This window comes from Sinohyriopsis cumingii, chromosome 15, assembly GCF_028554795.1.
Source record: "Sinohyriopsis cumingii isolate HCF-2022 chromosome 15, ASM2855479v2, whole genome shotgun sequence".
In the NCBI taxonomy this organism is placed as follows: Eukaryota; Metazoa; Mollusca; class Bivalvia; order Unionida; family Unionidae; genus Sinohyriopsis; species Sinohyriopsis cumingii.
Window position 1 is genome coordinate 108,969,474 of NC_142975.1, and position 14,665 is coordinate 108,984,138.

General features: G+C 36.3%; 1 protein-coding gene across 1 annotated transcript in view; it reads left to right on the forward strand.

Annotated features, from left to right (window-relative positions):
* The window catches only part of LOC149782457 (uncharacterized), a 177,500-nt gene that overhangs the window by 27,105 nt on the left and 135,730 nt on the right, over window positions 1–14,665 (forward strand). Inside the window, exon 2 of the mRNA XM_089933876.1 lies at window positions 4,924–5,040. The gene's annotated coding sequence lies outside the window, so the exon portion shown is untranslated. The remainder of the gene's footprint in view (window positions 1–4,923; window positions 5,041–14,665) is intronic.

Genomic DNA, 14,665 nt, shown 5'->3' on the forward strand with positions numbered 1-14,665 from the left:
ACAATATAGATCCATAATTATTATTCTTTATATACAAATGGAAATTACAGATTTTTCTGCGACAAAAAAGAAAGAGCCAGTTAAGCATAATTCAGTGCTACCAAACTCTATCCGCGCGATTATAATTGGGCCATCCGGTTCAGGTAAAACACAGCTGTTGCTGAACTTGATAATGAAGTGGATGAAATGGGATAAACTGTATTTGATAGCTCCATCTGTAGATGATCAACGATGCTATAACGTTATAAAAGACTTTAATGAGAGTGCAAGCGCGCTGAGTAAAGACGGTGAGGATGTTGTTGAATTTATCACTGATATCGAAGAAGCCCCCAGCGTCGAGGATCTTGATGAATCAATTAACAACCTAGTAGTGTATGATGATGTTATGTTGGACAAGCAAAAACATCCCGCAAGAATATTTTCCCGGGGACGTCACAAAAACACTGATGTGATTTATGTTACTCAGCGTTATACACAAATTCCTAAAGTAATCAGGGATAATTGTAATCTTCTTGCGATATTCAATGGAGTTGATACACATACACTGAGAAATATTCATCAAACCTGGTGTGGTGGCGATATGGATTTAAATAAATTTAAAAATTTCTTCAGTCATGCTCAAAGAAAACCTCACGGATTTGTGACAATAAATTTACACGATCCCAGAACAAGATACCGTATTGGACTTGATACACTATTTGCAACATAAAAATGTTTTTCCTTGGAAACTCATTTCCCAGAGCAGCAGAGGGGATGGACCCGACCCATGGATTTTTCAATAACGACCCCGCCACGGAAACTGTTTCAGATTTATTGAAGTAACCCAAGTTGTCAGTGCAAACTCAACGAGTTTGTCCCTGGAAACTCTTCGAGTTTTCGGGGGACATTTTTTTTTGTCCTGTATTCTGAATAGAAGGGTTTATTTCGTCGAAATAAGCCCTCTATCGAGGAATAGTTTCCTGGAGGGGTTTATTGTGCAAAAAGTTTCGGTCTGTACAGCCCCTCTGCTGTTTCATATTTTGCATAGGCTTAGAATTTTAAAGAAAAACAATTATCCTGTGTTTCTTCACTGATTATACTGGCTATTTAAAAAAGACCTTCTATATCTTAGGCATTTTTCAAAGAACCTTTAATTCCCTTTATTTTGGTGTATGATTGATGTGTATAATATGGGTTAAAGAGTACAGCTCGGCCTTATGCCAGATGTGCATCTTTTAAAAATCTGCTAGCTCCACATGGTATTGTCTCACTTCCTGGACTTAGAGGTAAATTGTAAAACAAAGAGCGATAACTTTGTTTTCAATTTTTATATATTTAGTAATCCATCCATTTCACTTTCAGAAGCTGGTATTGTTTGGTTCGGCAAACTTCATTTTCCCAGTATTAATTGGTGCTACAGATTGTATACTTTAGGGTGATTTTTTTAGCACAAGGGAGCAGTCATTTTACTGAGCAGTGTGCTTAGATCATGTATAATTTCCATAAGTACAATATCCCAAGAAATGTCAGCCACATTACACCAATGAAGCATGGAGGTATGACAATATTCTCTCCACTGTGCATGTTTCAGATGCAAACAACTTCACCTTCCATACGCCATGTTCACAAAAGTAAATAATAGCTGGTGAGTGTCCTGAGTTACTTTGCATGATGTAGACAGTGAAGTACCAATAGTCGGCTAGGAAGAAAATCTAGCCACCCATAGCAGTAGACACATGAATCCAAGGCAAGTAGAATATCTAAAAAAATCACTCAGATGGCATATATTCTGAATTACATCAAGCTGTTTAGTACACAGTATTTTTCAGTAAAAGGGCTTGTATTTGCACTATGAGCATCACTTGGTCTCAAAAATAACCTCTGGACGTGAAAAATCCAAGTATAAATTTGGGGTTGCGTGCATAAACATCTTCGGCTATGAACTGCCATTGACATATCACATCAGGTCAAGTGAATATTTCTATGCTTTGTTTTAATATAGCTTACCAAAAATATGGACAAATGTTACCTCACTCATCATTAAATTTGTGCATCCAAACTATTTTTCTCATAGCTCACTGCGCAGCCTGAGGAGTTGCTGCGGCTGCTCCCTGAGAATAGCTCAGTATGCCCTGTATTCGGCTCGTGGAGTACCACCACAGCAGATAAAGGGAGCGTGATTTACTGCTTATGACCGCAGCAAGCACGAGCTAATGAAAGAGATGTGCTCATGAATGTTGAAGACCTGTATCTGTTCTCATGTATTCACGATACATGCCTCCCGATTGAAAAAAGCTATATCAACAATTCCGTATATTGGATGAGGAAGTTTCATATACTTTTGTAATATTGAGTTAGTGTCTAATAGAAAAGGGTTATTGATATAGGACTCAAAGTACTAATTAAATTCCCATAGCAGACCTGTGCAGACACTATGATATTAAAAACAATCAATAACTTTTAATATCTGAGTGCTCATTATCAAACCTCTATTTATAAGTATAGAGGCATCATCTATGACATCTTTGTAGAGAAAAGGATATGAGCCTCGGAATTTTCTGGACTTAAATTACAATAACTGCAAAGAGAAGCTAATGAAGGTTTTCTAAACACATATGCATTGAATGTACAATACAATTTAGAAATGAATTTTTGATTGCCATGCATGTAAAGACTATTGGTTCTTCAGATTGTACTTCAGATTTCCAGGAGTGGTGTTTGTGCAATGATATAGAACATCCTATTATAGCTGCTTTGAAACAGACGGGTTTTCATTGGCAAATTTACAATATATACTTTGTTTTAAATAAAAATGCTGATGAAGCAAAGTGGTCACTGCAGACTATATGTGTAGTTGCTCTTGACTGAAAATGAAGGCAATGTGAGATCCAAAAATTTCAAACATATCTTAACAGCTACTTTAATTTCTAAATTGGATGGACTTGCCGAAGAAAACCAAAAACCAAAACAAAATAACCCGCAACTTCTTACCTGTATTAAAACGATGGCATCTAACCCCATAATGGCTGCCTTGATGGCAAACCTAAAAGTCTTTTTTTCTATGGCTACTTTCTTATTGGCATGAAGTTTTCACTTAAACACAGTGAATGTTGTCACAGAATGTAGCTGTTTTTGAACAAAAAAAGTACTCTTTTTCACTTCCAAGATGGTACGACTGTGACCATCTCAAAAGTCGTTATAGCTACTCCTCTTTGAGGAATGATAGAATTGACATGGGGTTTTCATTAAAATAATTCTTGCAATATTTAATTGGTTTAAAATAAAGGTTGTGCAGATCTAATTACCAACATATTCAAATGTTTGTGAGGAAGTTCTGAAAACCGGATTTAAATGACATTGGGGTTGAGCCATAAGTCATTTTTTTTGCATTTTTACTGAGCTAATGAACAGTGACTTGTACATGTAAAACTGAATTTTAACCAGATGTTGTGTTTAGTTAATGTTGATTTTGAAGTCAAAGGTCTTGACTCTGCCTGTTGTTAGCTATAGTGGTTTGTGATCATGATAACACAAACAAGTATGAATAGATATTTGTTAGATCCAGTAAGTTGGTATATCTGATGGGTATATGCAATGATACTCATTTAGTAATGGAGAGGTATTTAACCCAGAGAAATATAGATTTAAACAAACTTTGCATGGGATAATATCTTGATATTGTCAGAGTCAAGTTCAGTGATATTGTTTTAGAGATGTTCAGCTCAAGGGCATAGTCTGTGGCAAAGAATTTTGTTTTGCTCTTGCATATATCTTGTGACCTGGTTAATTTAAAATAATGCATATAAATATATTTTGGTTACCAAATTTGGCGTTGGAGTTTCTCAAGAATATCTTAGATGCTTTCAAAACTTAGCAGCTAAGAAGAATAAAAGGATAAAGAAAAAGTATTATCTTGATTTCTGGAAATTATTTTCAGGCAGTAGAGCATCTGTACTTTGAAGGATTTTTGTTTTTAAAATTTCAAACATTAAATACCCTTGGGTTCCAGTTTTGTCAAGACATCAGGATTATGGTTTGTAGAACTGATAATTAGATGGGGATGACCAGCCTCTTCCATTCTTCTTCTGTGATACAGAAGGAACATTTATATCCTACACCTGTATAAATGCATCTGCAGTATTGTAAATATTAAATCCATCTGTCCATATCAACATCTGCTGCTGGATCTTTATAAATTGCTAATGTTTATCCAAGGCAGCTTTGTTATGTTGCCTCCTGGGTAATTGTATTTCACATTTTTAAATATTTTCTGACCTAAATCACTGACATCTCACCTCCGCCCATGTGGGTTCAAGTCTCAGGCTTGGCCAGTGGGGGTATTGTGAGAAGGATTGCTAGTAGCAACCTGAGGTTCTTCCTTTACTATATGTACTGACCATGTGTATACTGTGCTTGAAAATGGTAGAACCCACAACACACACATATCTCCAGAGATAGTTAAAGGTACATATATTTACTGTTTATCCCATGAGGACAGCCAAGTTATATTTAGTATATTAATGCTTTGTATGATGTTGTTGTTGTTGTTGTAAGGTTTAACGCCATTTTGCAGCACACTATAGGCTATATATGGTGGCCAGTATTAATGGTGGAAGAAGAACCCCGGAAAAGCACGGAAAGAACCACAGAACCACAAGAAGCTACTGGCAAGCTTTCTCACATACCCACATAGGCTGAATCCGAGACTCGAACCCATGCAAACAGAGGTGAGATGGCAGTGATCCATAAAGGAGAGCTCTTTTAGACCAATCGGCCACTTGGCGCCTCGCTTTGTATGAAACATAGGTTTTATTTGATAGTTATGCTGAATAAACATATAGATGAAATTTCCTTTGTTCCGTTGCTGTGTGCATAAATGGTTTATTTTGCCGTATTTTTAGTTTGATAATTGCATTTATACACATTGGTCTCTAATTTTTGCAGTGCACAAGGAAACCAAATTAGACATGTTTGACCCATCCACACTGGTTGGAGATCATGCTGACCCCTGCATATTGACCATGCACTGATTGAATAATCTGACAGTATACTAAGCATCAGGTAATAGATTGTAAGGGTAGTTTGAAAGTTTATTTGCTGTTCATATGTACTTGTAAAAATAATATACTTAGTGCCAAAATCTGAAAAGGAGCTTCAAAAGAGGCCCAGGGGAAAACTATTGTTAGTAAGTGTTATTAATCTCTGGTATAATACCAATTCTATTTGTCAGTTTATCCACTAAGCATTGTATTAAGTTATGTTGTGTTCCATTGCATTATATTGCATTGTACCATACTTACCCCCTTAGCAATTTGATATTTATGATTAGCAAAAAGCCTAAATAACAGGTAGCACTTATCTCCTCTGGGTGTATTTGCCTTTTCCACACAAATTTTATCAGAGACTTGAACAGAATGCTATACCCTATCACAGGTGCATTAGACATTTTGATTGTTGCCTTGACTACTTTTGTAAAGGTTATATGCAGGTACTTATTTTGAGAGCAGCTTTTTGTATACGTATGCATCAAGGCATTGAATTTTATCACTTATGTTTGGACCATTCAATTAGCAGTAAGCATTAATTGCTTTTTCATCTTTGATGAATCTCAAACTTCTTATCATGAGGCAAGGTCAAGGTCATTTCAATATCTTCATAAAGGTTTAAATCAATGCATCTCAGTATGGCAATAAGACCCATACCATTGGAGAAATGGTCAAATTCAGTATGGTAATAAGACCCAGACCTTTAGATTAATTGTTACACACAGTATGGTAATAATACCCAGACCATTGGATAAATTGTTACACTTAGCATGGTAATAAGACCCAGACCTTTAGGTACATTATTAATTCAGTATGATAATAAAACCTAGACCATTGGATACATTGTTACACTCAGTGTGGTAATAAGACCCAGACCAATGGATAAATTGTTACATTCAATATGATAATAAAACCCATACCACTGGATAAATTGTTACACTCAGTATGGTAATAAGACCCAGACCTTTAGATAATTTGTCACATTCAATATGGTAATAAGACCCAGACCTTTAGATAATTTGTCACATTCAATATGGCAATAAGACCCAGACCTTTAGATAATTTGTCACATTCAATATGGTAATAAGACCCAGACCTTTAGATAATTTGTCACATTCAATATGGTAATAAGACCCAGACCTTTAGATAATTTGTCACATTCAATATGGTAATGAGACCCAGACCTTTAGATAATTTGTCACATTCATTATGGTAATAAGACCCAGACCTTTAGATAAATTGTTGCACTCAGCATGGTAATAAGACCCAGACCATTGGATAAATTGTAACATTCATTATGGTAATAAGTCGCAGACTATAGGATAAATTGTTACATTCAACACGATAATAAAACTCAGACCATTGGATAAATTGTTACACTCAGTATGGTAATAAGACCCAGACCTTTGGATAAATTGTCACCTTCAGTATGGTAATAAGACCCAAACCATTGGAAAATTGTCACACTCAATATGGCAATAATTCCCAGACCTTTTGATAAATTGTTATATTCAACATGATAATGAAACCCAGTCCATTGGATAAATTGTTATATTCAATATGGTAATAACACCCAGACCATTGAATAAGGGAGAAATCACTTTGACCAAATGTTTGAGGCTAGTGTGACCCTAAATGATAATACCCCTTATAATAATCACTACTTGTAATATGTTATTTAAATTACTCTTCGCAGAATTTGCCTTGTCCATTCAAGCCTTTTGTAACTGAAGTAAGGTGATTTCCCAAGCCAAAAAAGTGGTATATATTTCTTGTACCAACCTGCAGCCAAATGTAGCGCATTATACGTACTATTAGAAATAAATGGTATCAAAAGCTAAACATGTTAAATTTGTGGTACGTTTAGGTATCTCCTTATTGCTATTACTTCATCATTGTATGACCACTAAGTGAAACAGTCTGTACAAATGTATGCAAGATGGTTGGAATTATGAAAGGGGTTAGAGGTTTCATGTTGGATCCTTTGATCTGACAAGTTTACAATACGGTTATTTTTTCACAATTTATCTACTGATGTGTAGGAGTATTCTTTTACATGCAGAAACTATACAGTTTACATAAAAGAGCAGACAGAGTGAAATGTCAAAGATGTCTGAACATCAACATATTAATCTCTTTCAACACTCATGGATACCAAAAATGATTCAACATTGTAATTAGAAAATGTGTTGTTTTCTTTCATGGTGATACATAATTAAGAATATGTTGGGGGGAAATTACTGATTTATATTCAGCATCGGCTGAATAAAGCAAAACCTATAAGAACTATGTTGGTCATGGAGTTATGCTATGGCTTGTTGTCCATCTTACCTCCATCAGATATCAATCCTTTGGCTCAATTTTGTTATTACTGCTACTCCTAAATTAGTTGGAGCTTTGCCATGAAACTTAACAAATATTCGTTACAACTTGCAGAATGATCCTAAATTAAAAATGATGCTCTAATGTCAAACATATTACAAATGCTATAGCTTCACCTTCTGAATGGAAGGTCATTGACATGAGGTTTTCACTTAAGGACCTCTTCTCATGCCTGGTCGATCTTAAATGAAAATGGGGCTGTTCTGACATCCATCATGGCTGCCACCTTGAAGCAGTCTTGTCAGTATTACTCCCCTGAATGGGTGATTGTACTGACATAAGGTTTCATGAAATTATATCTAGTTGGTCATAAATAAAAATGTTGCCTTTGGGACATCCAGGAAGATTTATAATGTCAAGTTGATCTGAAAGAAAACGTTGTTAATCAGACCTCCATTTTTGTGACCATGGTGGCCATTTTAAAAATCCTGTTATTGATACTTCTCCAAAATTGATAGTCATCGTGACATGGGGTTTTAACTTAAGATGACTTCTGGTAAGTAATTGGTTTTAATGAAATAATAAGACATCATATGGCCACCATGGTAATGCTGTTGAGAACCATGCTATCTGGTTATATATATAGCTCTGAATAGCTGGTCCTTTATAAATGGGATTTTCACTAAAAAAACATTTGATATCTAGCTGGTCCTAAATATAAATGTCGATGAGCTATAGTGGCCATCTTGAAAATATTGTTTTTACTACTTCCTTTACAGGGAATGTTATGTCAACATGATATATTCACCAAAACACTTCTCACCATAAGTACAGTTGGTCAGAAATGAAAATGAAGACATTGTGACTTTAAAAAATTTGACAACTTTCATAACAGGTACGTTTCCAAAACAGATGGCTATGTCAACATTTAATAAACAAACACTCCACTGCTTGATTTTTTACAATAAACAGCTATAATAATTTCTGTATTAAAATAATGCTGTTTTAACTCCAGAATGACTGCTTTGTGACAGCCTGTTTAGTAATCTTATATGGTATTTTCACTGGAATACTATTACAATAATGTAGTTGCTTCTGATTGAAATCATTATAACCCCATTGCATGAGTCGGTGGCATTGACATAGGGCTTTCACTGAAACACTTCCTGCAGTATTTAATTAGTTCAGATTAAAAATGGTATGAATCTGATGACAGAAGTTTTAAAAACCAGATCTAATTGACATTGCGGTCCAGTCAGTGGTCATCATTTGCATATTGTACTTGACTGAGTTCATAAACACAGTGACATGTACATTATAAAAGTGAATTTTGACCAGACTTTGCCTCAGAAGTGGGAGGTCATAGGTTCGATCCCTGGCCGAGTCATACCAAAGACTTACAAAACTGGTACTAACAGCTGCCTCGCTTGGCGCTCAGCATTAAGAGGTTAGTATTAGGACCGGTCTACCTGGTGTCAGGATAATGTGACTGGGTGGGACATCATGCTACATGTCTGCGGCATGATGCCCCATGTGCTAGACAACACTATATACTGTCACACTGCATACATCGTAGCGATATTACTGAAAAAGTGTTAAAACTACGTTAAAAATCACACAAATCACACATTTGTATTCAGTTGCAGTTAGCGGAACACATTGATACTTAGAAAAGTTATGATGATTTTACAGTCACAGGTCTTGACACAACCTTTTTACTGACTTGGAAGCATTGTAATACAACCAAATATGATTGAGTTGGTAATTTCAAATCCAGTTTGTGGCTAGGCCTGACACATACCTTGAATTATACCACTTGAATAAATTTGGGGTTTTAACCAAAAGAGAATTATTGATTTAACCAGACTAAGCATGTAGGTTTATCTTGACATTGTCTGAACCAAGTTGTTATCTTATATCAGTAATGTCCAGTTCAGGGTCAAAGACCATGGCAAAGAATATTGTTCAGTGCTTTAATGCACCTTGTGAACTTGTTAACTAAAGACATGTAAAACAATATTTGGTTAACACATTTGTTGTTTGAGTTTCTCAAGATGGTTTCAGTACTCAACATCTGAAAAGAATGAAAGGACAGAAGACACAGGCTTATCTTGGATGTCTGGAAATTCTTTTCAGTTACTAGAGTGTCAATCCCTTCAATGTAGTCTTGTTTCTCCATTATTTTGGGTTTTTATAATGTCTACCCAGTGAAAGATAAAGACTGTTTGATTTAGTTGTTACTTTTGTTGTTATAGTAGGAAGATGCATTACATAACTTACGTGATATACTTTATATTATGACTGCCTGGTTATTGCTTGGGAGGGGAATGAGAATTGGGGAAGGGAAGAAAGTTTGGAATATGTAGTTGAAAGGGGCGAGGCAATTTGCAATACCAAGCCATTGCAGGTCAAGGTGTTTAAAATATATAACTGCCATATTAGATGTATACCAAGGTTTCAGGAAAAGGTTTTGATGCACTAATCCTGAGTCTTGGTTCTAACTCCATAAGGCCAAGTTAGCTTATTGTATGGTCCTTCATCCATTGTGTCATTTGTCATGTGTTGTCCATTCACAGTTGTTATTTAAAACTTCATTTCAAGATCCACTTGACCAGTTTGCAAATGATTTAACATGGAGCATTGTGGTATCAATTCCTTTAAAATGTTCATTGGATTTCTCGGTAGTCTGTCATCCAATATTTCCAGTTTTGCTAAAAAATGGCAAACATTAAATGTCCCTTTCACAAAACCGACTAGGACAGAATTTGACTAAATAAGACAGAAAGTAGATGTCATTAGTGGCATTTAATTTCATACAGATCATGTTATCTACCCTCAACTATAGCTGAAATTTCTAACAAGAAAAACATTTCGGTTCTTTCTTAAGTACTGGTCAGTAGATATGTGATCAAATTTGAAAAAGTATAAATATATTTCTACCATTAATTTTTCTGGCGGTGGTGATATCGCTACTTCATTAGGAAAATTACCAGGAACTCCATGGGCTAAATACCCAGAGAAAAGCATCTTCCAGGATATAGTTATTGCGGTCCTGGAACCAGACTTGATATTCAACTTGATAACCAAAATCAACCAAAACCTGGAGAGTATCCAATAAATGCGCTTGATAAAGCACTTCACATTTATGATGTACCTTATAAAAATCCAGATTTAGAACAACGACATATTGCAGACGAACAATTAATCCATTTGTTAAATTCTATATAAAATAAATCTTATAGAGAATCATTAGCTAATTGGCTAGTAAGATCTGCGATGAAAGGTAAATTACACTGGACAACAAATTTTTACAAAAGTCATGTTACTGAAATAAAATTAGTCAATTCTTATCAATTTTTATGTGCTGAACACGAATATGACAGTCAAATTGCAAAATTGGCTCTAGTTTTTTTGTAATCTGCAAGAAATTAATGTTTACATAACGAAATGCATTCCAATAGTAAAAGGTCAACTGTAATAGCCTACCTATAAAAAATCAAGTCATTGACTACATCTTAGATTTCTTCGCCTGTCTCTTGTACAGCTGTTCGGGAGCATCTCTGAGGAGTGTCCAGCAGTAGTCAGCCAGCATTGTAGTGGACCATTTTCCCTGGTATCTTTGTTCCATTGTTGCGATATCTTGATGAAAACGTTCGCCGTGTTCATCACTAACAATACCACAGTTGCTAGGAAAGAAATCCAAATGGGAATGAAGGAAGTGAATCTTTAGAGACATATTGCAGCCAAGTTTCTTATACTTCATCAACATGTCTTCTACTAGTTCCTTATAGTTTTCTGCCCTAACATTTCCGAGGAAGTTTGTAGAAACTAGGCGAAAAGCATTCCATGCTTGTTTCGCGTCACCTTCCAGCAAGTTGTTGAACCGGTCATCTTTGAAAAGCTCTCGAATCTGAGGACCCACAAAAACTCCCTCTTTAATCTTTGCTTCGCTGAGTCGAGGGAATTTTTCATGCAGGTATCGGAATGCTGGCAAAGTCCGGTCAATGGCTTTCACGAAGTTCTTCATCAAACCTAGTTTGATGTGAAGGGGTGGTAGCAAGATTTTCTGAGCCTCAACCAGAGCTGGGTGTTGGATATTCTTCTCTCCAATGGCTACATTCTGCCTGTGAGTCCATTCCTTCCTCATGTAGTGCATTTCCCTTGCTCGGCTATCCCACTCGCATAAGAAACACATGTATTTTGTATATCCTTGCTGCAGTCCCATTAAAAGGGCAACTACCTTCAAATCACCACAGAGGTGCCAGCTGTACTTGTTATACTCAATGGAATTCAGTAGCTGCCTTAAGTTATCGTATGTCTCTTTCATGTGGACAGCATACGCTACTGGAATAGATGGAAGAATGTTTCCATTGTGCAAAAGCACAGCCTTGAGACTCAGTTTTGAAGAGTCCACAAATAGTCTCCATTCTTGTGGGTCATGAGTGATTTTTAAAGCATTCATGAGGCCCTCAATATCGGAACAGAATATCAGATTACTTTCCTTTCTGAAGAAAGGCTCCAATTGCTGGTGGCGCTTTCGATATGCAGTAATTGTGACATCTTCTTCTAGAAGATTCCATTGTTGGAGTCTTGATCCTAGCAATTCTGCCTTGTTCTTTGATAAGTCCAAATCACGAATCAGGTCATTTAGTTCTTCCTGTGTTATTCTGTGTGGGGTTGATGATGCACCACAGTGAAAATCTGGATCACTGCATGCTGATGGACCAGGAGAAGAACAGGTCGACTCACCTTTGTCTTCGTCAGATGAATCAAGAGAATATTCTGCTGGAGGTTCTGGAATAGGAAGTCCCTCACCATGTGGAACTGGTCTCAATGCAGACGTAATGTTTGGGTAGACTATTCTCGACTTCTTTCGCTTCGTTATTCCGCCGGAAAGAGGAGGAACCAAGCAGAAGTAACAGTCATTTAGGTGGTTGCTTGGCTCTCTCCACACCATTGGGACTGCAAACGGCATTGATGACCTTTTGCAATTCAACCACTGTGAAAGCTGTGTTGTACATGTAGCACAGCATATATGCGGAGCCCAAGGCTTGTCTTGGTCACCAACCTTGCATCCGAAGTAAAGATGATATGCCTTCTTCACTTGAGAATTGATACTTTTCTTCTGGTTGGCAAATGTCACTTCCCCACAAATATAGCAAAAATTGTCCGCGGTATTAACACACTTTCGAGGCATTACTGTTCTTTATTGTACGTAAATGGATAAAATAATAAGTTTTATGTAACAGTAGCTTGAACTGTCTCGCACAACGTCTAAAATATTTTAAATGCTGAACCTATCTGATTGGGCTTTATATAGTACACTGCTTATGTCAGCTTCAGCAGCCGCCTGGCATTAGTATAATAGGCCTACACATGTATAGTACACTGCTGACGTCAACTTACTTCAGCAGCCGCATGGCATTAGTATTGCATTGCATCAGAAAATGATGCAATCAACTGTGGATGATGTGAGCATGATGGTATTATGCAATGTTACATCATTATTCCGGATGTTGCTGCAGTCCTACTGGAGAAATTTACACAGTGAAACATAGAAAATGAGGTATATGAATATCTTCAAAACGAGAGCCAATACAAATTTTTCACGGTTATATTCGTGTTCGGCACACCAAAATACTACAGATTAGGGCCTTTTCAAGTCAGTAATGATTTCACTGTTGACCAGTGTTATTATTCGGAGCCCCTTAATTAATTAACCGATTACTAAAATAATGGAATCGATTTAGCATAGCCCAAGAGGATATTGGAAAGGTAAAGCAGCGATCAGTAAACTCGCTGATGCAGAAAATAAAAATACTACATGTTCTGCTCCTGCAGCGTGGTTAGCACGACAAGCAATATGGCAAATTTATCTACTACCACCTAAACGAATTCAACATGTACATTTTGATGTCAGCATTCCTAATGAAGTTCATCAAGCAGATATTTTATTTTTACCACATGATACTATCAAAATTGAAAATACGCGTTAACTGTCTTTGACGTTGAAAGTAGGTATAAAGAAGCAGAACCATTATCAATTAAAACAGCAGCTGAAGTTGTTTCTGCATTTGAACGAAATTATCAACGAGGACCCTTATGATGGCGACAACTATTACAGGTTGATCCGGGCAAACAATTCATTGGTGCAGTATCGTCGTTGATGAAAAAACATAACGTCAATATCAGACGAGGACATACCGCAATTCATCGTCATCATGCAATTGTTGAACGATTTATTCAAACACTTGCTGAACGGTTATTTGGATATCAATATGCGAAGGTAATAATTCAGAAGGATACAAGATCTCACGAATGGGTTGCAAGATTGCCAAGTGTGTTAACTGCATGAAATGATGAAATTACTCGAACAACTTCCAAGAAACCCACTAATGCGATAACACAAAAACTTATACCAATACAAAGATGTGATTTTTGAAAACAACCATTATTAGGTAATGTGACTGTAAGATATTTATATGAACCAGGTGAACTTGAAGGCGGTAAAAAAGAGCGACTGATCATATTTGGAGTATTAACGCACATAAAATTTCTAGCGTGGTAAGATCTACGGGTAGACACGCAATCTACAGACTATATTCAACTACTCCTCAAGTGGATTCGCACGCGAGAAATTACAAGAAATTTCTGAACATACACAATTACCACCGAATTCAGTTCTGTAAACTAACTCCTCGACGTCGATTACATTCAAGACAGGTCAGCATCACATTTTCGCGTGTATGACCAAGACTACTATTAATTCTATCTACGGTAAATTGTCTTGGATTATTATTTGAATACTGCCACAACATTACTGTGTTACAGCTCGCCCAATGATTATTTTGCAGTATTAATGTCATGATAAATTCAACATCGAGATCAGTGTCGCGGTTGTTTTTTTTTGTCACATTGTTTGTAAGGCTACTAATTTTTTTCTTTCTATATCATCTTTAACAACTTTGTTATTGGTGCTAGTAGTTTCTGTAAAGTCTATGATAACCCTATGGAGCTGATACATTCTTCTAACTCGAGACACTGCGAGATAAACTAAGTTTGACCATTTGATACGATCATCGACGGACCAAATATTTGTGTCAGAAATAGTTAATCCCTGTGAGGAATGAATTGTTATAGCATATCCTAGCGTCCATGGAGTTTTGTCCATATTCAACGCGCTCTCAACAACGTTGACAGGAATTAAAATAATATTTAATAAAACATTTTCTTTTTTCTGACGATCCTGGTATATCAACGTCGATATTTTTTCTTCGTGTATCTTTTAGTCGATAACACAATGGTACAGGCAATTCTGA